This window comes from Pristiophorus japonicus, chromosome 9 (assembly GCF_044704955.1).
Source record: "Pristiophorus japonicus isolate sPriJap1 chromosome 9, sPriJap1.hap1, whole genome shotgun sequence".
Lineage (NCBI taxonomy): Eukaryota > Metazoa > Chordata > Chondrichthyes > Pristiophoridae > Pristiophorus > Pristiophorus japonicus.
The window spans coordinates 74,800,438-74,814,301 of record NC_091985.1 but is presented as its reverse complement, the minus strand read 5'-3'; the positions used below and the strand labels follow the sequence as shown (position 1 = coordinate 74,814,301).

At 44.8% G+C, this 13,864-nt stretch overlaps 1 protein-coding gene across 3 annotated transcripts in view; it reads right to left on the bottom strand.

Moving 5' to 3' along the window:
• The window catches only part of LOC139273098 (tyrosine-protein phosphatase non-receptor type 14-like), a 303,219-nt gene that overhangs the window by 228,625 nt on the left and 60,730 nt on the right, over positions 1–13,864 (bottom strand). The window lies entirely within an intron of this gene.

The window sequence follows — 13,864 nt, the reverse complement described above, 5'->3', positions numbered from 1 at the left end:
GTTCGCTCTGCCAGTTGTATTGGAGTGTATTCACATTCAGAGAGAAAGAAAATAAAATCTAAATATGTGACCTAACTCCTGGTCCTAGACTCCACAGTTAGCGGAAATAGATTCTCTCTATCTACCCTATCAGTTCCCCTTAATATCTTGAACATTTCAATCAAATCACCCCTTAATCTTCTAAATTCCAGGGAATTCAACCGTAGTTTGCGTAATCTCTCCTCGTAATTTAACCCTCGGAATCCAGGTATCATTCTGTTAATTCTGCGTTGCACTCTGTTCAAGGTCAATATATCCTTCCTAAGGTGTTGTGCCCAGAACTGCTCACAATACTGCAGGTGTGGTCTAACCAGAGCTTTGTACAGCTGCAGCATAACTTCTATCCCCTTGTATTCTATCCCCTTGTATTCTAGTCCTCTAGATATAAAGGCTACCATTCCATTAGCCTTTTTGATTATTTTCTGTACCTGTCCATAACATTTTAGTCTCTTTGAACCTCTAGGGGGAGAAATTTGCATCCCTTATCCCTCCCATTACAGGGCGCAAACGACTTCTCACCCCGGGGCGCGGGGGTACTACCTCAATGCGCGACTCATTTTCACCCCAAAGCGAATATTTGGTAGCACCCAATGAGGCCGCCGCGGGCGATGCCCACTTCAGCTTCGGGAGTCGCGACCCAGGCCGCACTCCGCTCACGGGGCAAAAATTAAAGGGGAGGTGCGGCGCGCACTTTTTTAAAAAATGGCCGACTTACCGGTCGCAGCCTAGCATTGTCCAATTCGCAGGGTCTGTGCCGGGCTGCTCTCATGGCACCACACTCCCCGGCAGTGAAGTGATGGCCCCTTGTCCCCTTTAACGGAAGGGGAGGGCCCTGTGCTCCCGTCAGCGCTATGCAGTGCTCCACATCGCGCTGGGAACTTCCCACAGTTATAGTGCCCCAATCCCGCCCCCGAGAGGAAGTGGAGCATGCGACATTGCACTTCACTTCCTCTCGGGGGTGGTAATCCCAATTTAGCTGCTGGGACGGGACTTCTGTGTCGCGCGCAGGAAGTTCCGCCTCACAGCGGATACCACCCCAAATGGTACTGAGTTTTGGCCCCCTACTGTTTCTAGCTTTTCACCAATTAGAAAGTACCTTGTTCTATCCTTTTTAGGTCCAAAGTAAATGACCTCATATTTGCCTACATTGAAATCCATTTGCCACAGTTTTGCCCATTCACTTAATCTATTAATATCTCCTTATAATTTTATGCTTCCATCTAAACTGCCTAAAATGCAGCCTATATTTGTGTCATCAGCAAACTTGGATATGTGGCCTTGTATTCCATGATCTAAGTTGTTAATAAATACGGTTAATAGTTGAGGCGCCCATACAGATCCTTGCGACACACCACTAGTAATATCCTGTCAATTAGAGTACCTGCCCATTATCCCTACTCTCTGTCTCCTGCCACTCAGCCAATTTCCTAACCGGGTCAATAATTTGCCTTCAATTCCATGTGCTTCAACTTTAATTAACAGTCTCTTATGAGGACTCTCTGTGGCAAAATATTCCACGGTCCAATAACACTACATAAAGAAATTTCTCCTCATCTCTTTCCAAACTTGCAATGACAATTTTATACAGGTGCAGCGCCTAAAATCCGGAACCCTCGGGACCGAGGCCGTTCCAGATTCCGGGCTTTTCAATTTGCTTTCTGACGTCACGAGTCCGGAAACACCTGAGCCCAGGTTCAGCTATTTCCGGATTTCAGAAAGTCGGGAGGGGGGATTTTCCGCCAAGGCGCTGTTCGGGCCGGTCCGGCCCCGCTGAGGAGGTAGTCATCGGGCGGGCCCCGCTGAAGAGGTCACCAAGGAGGTCGTCGGGTGAGGCCCCGCTGAGGTGTTTGGGCGGGCCCCGCCAAGGAGGGGGTTGTCGGGCGGGGCCCCGCCTAGGTGTTCGGGCGAGCTGGCGAGGAGGCCCCGAGTTAAGGGCAGCGGCAGGGCCCAGAGGTCGGCAGGGTTGTCTGGTCCGGATTCCGGAACATTTTAAGGATTCCGGACGACCCTGCCACTGATCGTCCCAGAGTCCGGAACTCCGGATTCTCAACGCTGCATCTGTATTGATAATCCCTCATCTCTGACTCTTGAACTAGAGAAAATAGTCTTCCCCTATTCACTATTAAAATTCTTAGTAATTTAAACATTTCTATTAAAACTTCTCTTGGCTTTCTCTGCTCCACTTGAAGTAGTACATAAAGCTCAAGTCTCTCTGATAATAGTTTTCCATTCCTGGCATCATTCTGCTGTACACTCTCTATGACTATAATGGGATGCTAAAAACTGCACACAGTGCTCGAACTGCAGTCTAACCAATATTCTGTGTAAATTCGTCATTACTTGTTTTTTCCCATACTCTATGCCACTACTTACAAAACTGAAAATCCTACTGGCCTTTTTTATGGCTTTATCTACCAGCACTCACATAGGACCCAACTTTGCCCAATCCTTTTATTCGGCGCACTTACCTTAAGTGCGGCAACTTTGCGCGCTGGAAAGGGCGCCGGAAAAAAGGGGCCCCATCCTGGCCGCTCTTCGGAGTCCCAGGAATCCCGGCGTGGTGTGCATTCTGAAGTGGGGGGCGGAGAACAACAGGCCAGCGGCGAAAACAGTGCTGGCACCTGCACGCATGCTCCTGCCCTCCCAGTGTAACCTGCAGGCTGTGAGCAGGACCCGATGCTCGCAGCCTCTATCCCCGGCCGAAGGGTCGCCCGATCTCTCCGCACCCTAACCCCGGCCGAGTGACCTCCCGCACCGGCCGGCCCGCTGAGTTCCCGGACGAGGTAGGGCTTCGGTTTTATTTTTTATTTAGTGGTTGTGCTTGAAAGTTTTGATTGGGGGGCGGGAGGAGGAGAGTTTTGCGGGGGGGCGGGGAAGGGGGAAGAGAAAAAGAGTGGTTTATATACCAGCAACTCTCTCTCTCTCTCTCTCTCTCTCTCTCTGGCTACCCCCCCGTCCCCACCCCGTGACATCGCGGCCAGCAGCTAGCATTTCTCCGATAGGATTTACTTCATTTTTTATTAGTATTTTAATTGTTTGAGCTTTTCCTTGCAATGTTTGGTGCTTGGTTGTTGAGGTCCTCTCCAGTTCCCTTCCCTCCACTATCCCTGCCCTAATGTCTGCCGAATGTGCGCAGCTTTTTCTTCACTGCCCACAAGGTTTTTCAGAGCTTGCCACATATGCTGATCTAAGTGGATGGAGTAAGTTTTTGCTGGCCAAAGTGGCATAAATGGCCAAAACTGGCGTAAGTGTCTGGGAACTCCCCCTTTTGAAAAAAAAACTGACCTAAAAAAACAATCGTACCTATCTGACTTACTCTGGAGCAAATTTTGGGGGGAAAATGGCATTTTTTAAACTTAAGTCAGAAAAAACAACTTACTCCAAAAAAATTGATGCAAGTCATGGCCATTATTAGGGATAATGTCAAGTTGCAGGTCACGTTTCCAGCCATACAAAACGGCAGTTTAACTCGGATCTCAAATCCCAATCCGATGCCTGACCATAATGAAGATAAGTGATGTGTCACATCCGCCAAAAAAGCAAGCTCACGGCAGTTTGAATTCATGCTGGCTGTAGCTGAACTCCAGCTTGATGCACGGAAGCATTTTGTAACTACCCAATAGCTCCTAAGTTTACAAATCAGTAATCTGAGAGAAAGTTATGCACATTGTTGGTTCATATCCCATTACTCTCATCATTTTTTAATATTTCTATAGCTAGCTGAGGATCTCCTAACACAGGAAATAGTACAGTCTACTCCTCAATTCAAATTAAATATGGCTCCCTATCCTCATGACAGAATCGTAGACTCAGTTTGCCGTGGGTCTATGATTCTGCCACCAGAATAAGCGAACTGGAATTAGTTATGTAATCTTGGGGAACTGATTCACAGACAGCAAGTTCTGACCCAAGTAAGCAGCTTACTAAAAGCTGCCTACGGTACAGGTTTACACTATCGAGTGTGAACCTTAGTGATGAGAATCAAAGCCAAAATGATTAGAAAATCTCAATGGTCATTTTGTAAAAGGCAGGCCATCGCGTGTAGAACAGTGACGTCTGTTGTTCAGCAGCGCTTATTGGACATTTTAGTGGGATTCCCATGAAATACAGAAGCCCCACAGATCTGGGAATGCTTGTTTGTATACATTTCCAAAACAGATTTTCTGTTACGAAGTAGGAGATAAAATTTACAGAAAGTAATAATAATTTTCTAATTCATAAATTGTCATATTGGTGGATCTCTGATGCTGCTACAGAAGTGATGCTGACGTGCTCAAAGGGTTGGCAAAAATCCATTTATGAGGCTTTACATACTTAAATCAATCCGAGTTTTAAAAATGTCTGGTAATCGGTATCAGTTTTGCTAGCACTCCAGTGTTTGAGGGGAATCAGCTTGCAACACACAAATATGCAGCACAAAAAAATACTGCTTCAAGAGAACACCCAACACAAAACGAGAAGTTATCAATTTTGATTTATGGATCTAACCTTGCTTGATAATTATTAAAAACAAACAGTTCTATGTGTTCTAATTTTGAATGATACTGCATTAATGAGCATTTTAATTTTTCACTTTAGTGGCTAATAAGTTTGTCAGGAGAAACAAATATTGTTCATCATATTAAAAAAATGGGTACTGCTTATCCAATTCAAGCATTAAGTTCGGATATCTAGTTCTTATCCACTCTCAGTACATTTATTACAATATGATTGTGTATTTATCAGCACTTGACTGCACTTCTGCCCTTGGGCTTCAAAAAAAAACATTTTCCTCCACAAGACAGGAATAGATTTGAAGCCAAAAAATGCAATGACTTAACAACAACTGTTTTAATATATGCGCATCTTTGTCAAAGAGTTTTAATTAAAAGATTTACTCAAGTCTGGAGAGTGTATCTGATTTTCCCTCTTTGGTTGCTCAATTCTGTGCTGGAGCACATAGACATTATATATCCCAAACAATCTAATGAGCTGTTGTCTGAAAGCAAAATGTTTGTACTGAGGACGTGGAGACACCTTTTTTCTCACTACCAGCAACTAAAGAAAAGGTATTACGATCTGAAGGCACTCAGCACATGTGGATTTACTTTCTCCTGCACCTTGAAGTGGCTTAAATGTCTTGGCCTCAGGCAATTTCCAACAGGGGTTGACTTCACTGATGTATAAATGGAAGCATTGTACTCCCGCCCCCACATTGGAACAGCTCCTCAGCAGATGTTCTCTGAGCTGCCACCGTTTCATTTATGCAAACCACCAAGTACAGAAACACAGAGAATAGTACTGGAGCATTTCAGGAAGAAACTGCAGTATACATTTTCCAGCAAGCCTCTTCGCCAGTTCTAGTTTTAACTGGTCAACTCCCAATAAAATCTCAAACATGTTCCTCCCACTCAAAAAGCATAAACATATCTCCAAATTCAAAACATACACTAAGTATGACGGGAAAACATGTACGAATGTCAATGGAATTCTGCTAAATCCTGTAGTCGCAATTAATTCTGGTGCTACATGACTTCATCACCATCAACTTGGATTTATATATTGCTTTTAATGTAGTAAAAACATCGCACGGCTCTTCACAGAAGAGTTATAAAAGAAATTTGACACCGAGCTACATAAGGAGATATTGGGACAAATGACCAAAAGCTTAGTCAAAGAGGTAGGTTTTAAGGAGCGCCTTAAAAGGAGGAGAGAGAGGGGTAAAGTGGTGGAGATGTTCCGGGAGGGAATTTCAGAGCTTAGTGCCTGGGCAGCTGAAGGGACGGTCACCTACAGTGGAGCGATTAAAATCAGGAATGCGCAAAATTGGAGGAGCAGAGAGATCTTGCTGCAGGGGGAGCATTTGTAGGGTTGGCAAGGATGGGGTCATACAATGAGTTGAAGACAAGGATGAGATTATTAAAACTGAAGCATTACTAGACTGGGAGCCCATATTCTAGGCTGACAATTCAGTGTAGTACTGAAGGAGAGCCGCATTGTCAGGTGAAATGTTGAATGTAGGCCCTAACTTCCCGTTTAAACAGATGTAAAACATATTATGGCACTATTCAACGAAGAGCAGATAGTTTTCCCAGTGTCCTGGCTCACATTTATTTCTCATTCAACGCCACCAAAACGATAAACTGATCATTTAGCTCTTTTGCGATTTGTGGGACCTTGCTGTGCATAAATGCTGTTGCATTTGCTTACATAACATTTACTACACTTCAGAAGGAATTCATTGACTGTAAAGCACTTTGGAATACCATGAAGATGTGAAAGTTTCTTTATAAATACAATTTCTCTTTCTTACTTATTCTCAACCGCAGCCAAGATAGGGAATGTACAATCAAAGCAAACTATGAACAACAAGCAGTGTCCTACAACGTGGTGGCATAGTGCATGATTACACCAGTATTGTGTCACTGCGTCATTCTGAAGGGATTTAAATGAACAAGGTGATGAGTTGGTTAGTATTTACTGATGAATTATTTGTTATACGTCACAGTGATAAAATCAAAATCAAAAGTGGAACGCAGTCTCTAGATAGGCAGTCAACAGTGATTTATAGTAATAAATATTTATTGACACAAAAAGCAGATATTCATATGGCACAAGATAAGTTGTTGAGTTTATATTTTGTAGATTTTCAATTAGGTCTTGTAACAGGTCAGGAAAGCAGGTGTTGCAATTTTAATACAAGCTACTAACCACAGATTCTGTTTTATATTCAGTTATGTTTCCTGGAACTAATTTGTTGCAGTACAAATTGTAGTTATGAAGTATGAAAAACAATGTTGAATTAAAATTAAAATAAGGAAAAAAGGAGTAACTTTAGGCCAATTCTGATGCCAACATACAAGGCTAGACTTTCCACTAGATGGCCATCAGCCCAAAAAATGGGCCTTGTTCCAACGATGTAGGACATCTCTGCCTTAATGATTGCTGGTACATGGCCCACCTCAGGAAGTCTTTCCGTCGCACGCTGCACACCAGCTTCGTCTCGGACTGCGGAGACCAAGGCGGGCGAGTGGTGCTACTACACGGGGCGGGGGGTGGGGGGGGAAAACGACCTAGAGGGAAACGTGGCCGCAGGTAGGGGGGGCGGGGGGGGAGGTGTTGGTAGGTGGGGGTTGTTGAATAAAAATCATTGTCAAAATTAAAATTTTTATTTGAATCTAACAATGAAAATGTTGGACAACAATGGACAGGCGAGGCCAGTGCAGGCGATGCTAAAACGAAACTCAACGTAATTCTAGGCAACTGCAACTTTTGTTCAGCCATAACTGTAAATGTAAAATTTCACTGTCCCCAATGCAAATTCAGGCAAAGCGTTCATTTATGAGCTGCTGACACAACAGCTTTGCAGTTGCGTAACTCCCAGAGGGTAATGGTCTTCCAGATCTTCTGGGGGGAGGGGGTCGTGGGACCATGGCTACATCGCCAGGCTGATTGTCCTCCCAGAGGTCCTCACCAGCCTCCTCCTCCTCGCCGGCTGGCTCTTCCGTCTCCCCTCCTTCTGGAGGTGGACCTGCAACCCCACCTGGCATTAGTTGTCCTCTTCTAGCTAGGTTATGCAGCATGCAACACACCACAATAAACTCAGCGACCTGGTCAGGGTGAAACTGTAGGTTGCCACCAGAATGGTCCAGGCAGCTAAAGCGCTGCTTTAGGACTCCCAATTGTCTTTTCGACTATGTTGCGTGTCGCTATGTGGCTTTCATTGTAATGTTTCTCTGCTTCAGTGACGGGATTACGCAGTGGGGTCATGAGCCAACTGGCAAGGCCATATCCCTTATCCCCAGCATCCAACCGTGACCTTCTGGCTGATTGAGAAACAGATCAGGGATAGCACTCTCACGTAGGATGTGCGCATCATGGATGCTGCCTGGAAATATAGGCCCCAAGTTTCCACATGATTTGCTCCCGATTTTTAGGAGCAACTGGTGGTGAACGGAGTATCTTAGAAATCGGAATTCTCCACATTTAAGTTTTCTGCAGTTCTAGTCAGGTAGAACAGTTTCACTTTTGAACAGAATTTTTTTTTCCAAAAGGGGGCATGTCCGGCCACTGACGCCTGATTTGAAAGTTTCCACAGTGAAAACGTACTCCAAACTAACTTAGAATGGAGCAAGTGAAGATTTTTGTAGGCTTGAAAAAACCTTGTCTACACATTAAAAAATCAGGCGCAGGTTACAAATTAGGCGTCGGGAACGAGGTTGGGGGGGGGGGGGGGGGAAGGGGGGGAAGGGAAGTAATTAAATTCTACAATAAATCCTTAGTTATACTTATACAAATATTATACACATAAATCCAACCTGAATAAAAATTTATAAGCAAAGAAAAGATTAAATAAACCATGTTCCTACCTGTGTGAAAGTGCTTCAGGCAGGCCTTTCAGGCAGCGGTTTGCCGTCAAGACTGACCGACGGCAGGGAGGGGAGGGAGGGAGAAAGCTGCAAGAAGCCTCAGTACTTGAGGCAGCCATTTGCCGTCGGGACCGACGGACGGCAGGGGGAGAAAGCTGCTAGAAGCCTCAATGCTGATCATGGAAAGACAATGTGGTTTTATTAAAAAATGTTAAAAATTGAACAGCTACAAAGAATTTGAATAGTCTCAAACAAGTGCATGTGTCCCGTTTATCACAGTCCATCTTTAATTACAGAATGCACTCCCTCACCCTCACACACAGAAATATCAAGAAAATTAAAATGCAAGCCTTTGCGAGGGTTCAACAAACAAATTTTCACTTTTTCTGCAGCACTTTTTAAAATGGCCGAGTGCCAATGTTTACTTCAGACTGCGCGTGCGCGAACGCTCCAACGCGCACACGCAGGGTTGCCGGCACGAAAAAAACTCATTTAAATTGTATCCGCCCCCTCCTACTTACAAAATCGGCGCGAGTGGTAGGCTCCACCCCCTGTGCGCCGCGCCAAGCAGACATCGAGCTGCAAAGCGCTCGAGAATAGTGCGTTTTTTTTCAGGCGCCGTTTTCGGCGCGAAAAACGGGTGCCCAGCTCGGAGGGGCGCCTGTTTTGCCGCGTGTGGAAACTTGGGGCCATAGTGTTTACTGTCATGATTATTTGGTTGTGGTCGACAACAAGCTGCACATTTAGGGAGTGGAATCTCTTTCTGTTATGACACACCTCCGCGTTCTTTAAAGGGGCTTTCAGGGCAATGTGCGTGCAGTCTATTGCTCCCTGCACTTTGGGGAAGTTTGCTATTCTCGAGAAATCCAAAGCCCTCCCAGTCTGTGCCTCCCTGGTCATAGGGAAGCTTATAAAGTCCATTCTGTGAGCATAAAGGGCTTCAGTCACCTGCTGAATGCAGCAGTGTGTAGCGTGCTGAGAGATATGGCAGATGTCGCCAGCTGAAGCCTGAAAAGATCCCGATGCATAGAAGACTAGGGCTGCAGTAACCTTCACCACAATGGACAGTGCGGTTCTGATGTTGCTGGAAGGCTGCAGATCACACTTGACGAGCTGGCAAATCCCATCGATGACCTCCTTCTGGAAGCGCAGCCTCCTAAGACACGCGTTTTCAGACAAGTTGAGGTAAGATTGATTTTCCAAGTACCTTCGTTGGCTGTACGCTCGCCTCCTCTGTCGCCTCTGTCTCTGTCTATGCATTACTCTGCCACCTCTTCAATTGATCCTTTCAGAAACCAGCGTGTGAGCAGTTACGAGTAATGGCACAGAAAGCATAGGACCCATCACTATCAATAATTACTTTCACTTAATTAAACTACTCTCTCTACACCAACCCCAGTCTAACACTGTATACCAGTCAGTCTAATAGGCCCCAACAATATCAATAATTGTTTTTACTCACTATAAATGCACTTTTCACAAAACAAATGCCTATCCACGAAGCTACTTTCAATAAATTATATATAGTTTAATATTATGAGTTGATCGATCTGTAAATAACTCTATAAATAACTCACAACTATCTAGCTCATTTTTTTCAGTTGCCTCCACCCTTCCCCCGATCTTAAAAATGGCATCCGTAGTGCCCATTTCTGTAAAGCCCAGGAAAAGCAACTATTTCTCAGCAATGTTTTTGGCCTATCATCAGCCCGGCGAAGTGCCGACGATGTGCCAAAAGTTGGAATGGGCCTTGTGTGGGCGATCAGCTCGGCAAAGTGAGCTGAAACTTGGGGGCTTATTTTTCCAGCGATGTTTTGGGCCTAGTTTCCACTTTTTACTCAAAATGGGTGATAGAGGTCCATTTTGGGCGTTAGATGGGCGTTGTAAAGTGGAAAGTCTAGCCCATAGCTGCCATTTTGGTGAGGGCCATAGCACTGCTGTTGACAGTGTTGGCCTCTCAAATTGAAATAAGCAGACCGTGACTCCTGATTTGAGGCCACGACTGCTATTTTGGACGTTCTCACATGCCATAACGCCGGGTTCTAAGTACACACAGAAAAACGTGCGTGAAGTAGCCCTGTGGAGACACTGTCAGTGCTTCTTAAAGGGATACATACATACCTTTCAGGTAAGTTATGGACTTCAGCTTTTGGACTTTTTAAAAATATATTATTGAAGTAGTGACTTGATACAATACATTTTAAAAATTGTTAAAGTATGCAGGGAGTGCAGGAATCGCTGATGGATGCTTGCAAGACTTTGGATGGTAAAGAAAGGCCTCTGAGAAGAAAGAAACTGCTGGAAATACTCAGCAGGTCAAGCAGGATCCATGGAGAAACAGAGTTAACGTTTCAGTGCAAAATACTGCCTGACCTGTTGAGTATTTCCAGCATTTTCTGCTTTTATTTCAGATATCCAGCAACCGCAGTATTTTGCCCCTGGAAAGACCACTCTCTCTAAGTCCTAGGGGGCACATGGAGATGAAACAGAGGCAGAAAAGTGACAAGCTGCTCGCAGAGGGAAGCAGAAAAAACAGAAGAGGAAAGAGGAAGATGCAGAAAAGAGACAGAGGGAGGAAAGATGGAACCCAGACAGCCCCCTTCTGGCCAGGATATCCAGGATGGAATCATCCACTTGCAGTACCAGTGACCACAACCCCAATTTCCCTTTCAACGTTTGTCCCACACCTTCCCTTCCCTCTGTTACTGACCAACACAGTGTCCTCTTGGCAACAATGCTGAAATAAAAGCCACCACAAAGCAAACTTTCCAATCCAATTTTATCCATATATGCATCAAATATGACATCAAAAAGTCAACTAATCACCCTTGTACATTCCCTTAGTGACTCTCTTGTGTGTTCCTTTGCCTATCCTGCTGATAACACACAGTACTACCCCAGTGGGGGACACTGCAGATGGCCTTGCAGAACGACTTCGAGAAGCTAGTGGCTGGGAGTGTGAAATCAAATGATGGTGTTTCTTCTTCTTCACTCTCCTCTACCTCTTTGTGGTTAACCACTGGCTGGGCAGGCCGCATTTCTTGATTGTCTGAAATGAGGAAGGCACAAGGGTAGAGTTGTGGTAAGGGGAGGGCAGGTAAGCAAGAGGTGCATGCTTACACCATGCACACCTTGTAAATCAGAAGATATTGAGGGATGAGGGGGAAGTGGGATTTGAAAAGGAGGATGACTTATAAGGATACCAGCATTCTGTATCCTTACAGCCTGGCCACTGGCCAAGGGCTCAGCCATGCCCCTGCCAAGAATGGCCAGCACCATCTCCTCCAAGGCAGTGAGGTGAAGCTAGGAATGTGAGGAATGCCTTGTGCTTGGTAAAGATTGTTGGTAGGTGAGTGATGGAGTGGTGGGGGGGGGGGTTGTGCAATGATCAGTGTGTGAGGCTAGTAGTGCAGTTGGTAGGAGACGGCTTTTGAAGATGCATTCACGGACCTTGATCACTGGTTTGAGATGAAACTTCTTTGGGTACTGGAGCCAGGTCGTGGGGGCTAACATTGCTGGCAGTGATAGCCTTGGCGATCTGGTCCCACATCCTTCTTTCTGGAGGGCCTCCTGGACCCCTGTGGGTAGAAGACCTCTCTTCCATTGTTGAACCCTGCACAAAGCTGGAATGCTGCATATGAGACCCTGGGTGCCCTTTCTCTGGCTTGTTGAGCCATTTGTGCAAGTGCTGAAGCACTTTTAACATTTATTTTACATGCATAACGCAGTTCAGCTTTAAGAGGTGTAGACTGCCATTTTGGAATTCTTTTTAATGTTTTTTTTAAAGAGGCAATTGAGCTCTAAGGGCTAAAGACTGGATACTTTTTAATTATTTTTTTTAAAAAATGTTTTATTCGTTGCTAATCTTTCCAATTCTTTGTCAGATCACAAACGCCAAAGGTCACCTTGGGCCCATTCAAGGATCACTTTGCGCCAATGTTTTTGCTCTTAGCCAAAAGGCCTAGAGCCCAAGCACCGTTCCTGGAAGTACTGCAATACCAGGTTCGTGCCATGGAGGTGGATGGGTCAAGCCCCCCCAATGATTTTTTTCATTTTAGAAGGCAGTTCCCCTTTAAAAGCTCGAGACTGCTTTCTAAAATGACAGCCTAGCATTAAGACAACGCTGCCTCACTCCAGGGACATTATGGCTATATTGTTGCTGAGAGTACCACACGAAACAATGCTTTGCATGATAGGTTCTGTGCTCCAATCATTAAAATCAGCAGGCAGCACCAAAACAGCGATGCCTGTGCTCTTTCAATAGATGGGAGTTAGCCTTGCCTCACGGTGGCATCGGCCATTTTCTTGCGATACTGGATTTCCAGACCACAGTCTTTCGGATCTGTTCAGGATTCTTTACTGATAAAGACGAGTTACTAGAAAGGCTGCCTGCACTTAAAGTCACCAGAACCGGATGGGATGCATCCTAGGACGCTGAGGGAAGTGAAGGAAGAAATCACAGAGATACAGGCCATAATCTTCCAATCCTCCTTAGAAACGGGGGTGATGCCAGAGGACTGGAGAATTACAAATGTTACACCCTTGTTCCAAAAAAGATAAACCCAGCAATTTAACCTCAGTAGTGAGGAAGTTTTTAGAAACAATAATCAGGGACAAAATTAACAGTCACTTGGACAAATGTGGATTAATTCAGGAAAGCCGGCATGGATATGTTAAAGGCAAATCATGTTTAACCAACTTGATCGAGTTTTTTGATGAGGTAACAGAAGGTTGATGAGGGCAATGTGGTTGATGTGGTGTACATGGATTTAAAAAAGGCACTCGACGAAGTGCCACATAATAGGTTTGCCAGCAAAATTGATGCCCATAGAATAAAAGGGGCAGTGACAGCATGGATACAAAATTGGCTAAATGACAGGAATCAGAGTAGTGGTGATTCTAAGTCACAAAAATGTTACTTCCAATTCAGTCCACAGTTACACACATACAATTTGTAACTAGGAGATTTGTCTGCAAGGACTGGCAAACAACTGCTTTCATTTTCAAAGATTGTTATGGCATCTATGCAGGTCTGGGACAGGAAGACTTTCACATAATTATATGTCTGTAATAAAATGATTCTCAAACTGACTTCATAGACAGAAATCAGTAAGTAAGTTTTTGTTTTTTGTCCTCCAATGTTCCAACCAATTCTTTTCCTCTTCTGAAGGCAGTGACTCATCCTGTAGTACCTCACCCAAGAGACTATGTAATCCTAGATTGTGAGCACTGATCATCGATTCAACCATTTAATGCACTACAACCAACTTCACTCCTCTCCTCATTCAATAGGTGTGTGCACTTCCTGGAGCAATCACTGGATACCTGTACTGGTGAGGAGAGAAAACTCGGGCTGCTTTTTCCTTCTCCTGAAATAGGGCAAAGGCGACAACTGTACCATCTTCAGATCAAGCTGAGAGCAACTTACAGCACTGACCAAGAATTGAACCGAGAAATGTCCAGGCCTGTATGTCTTA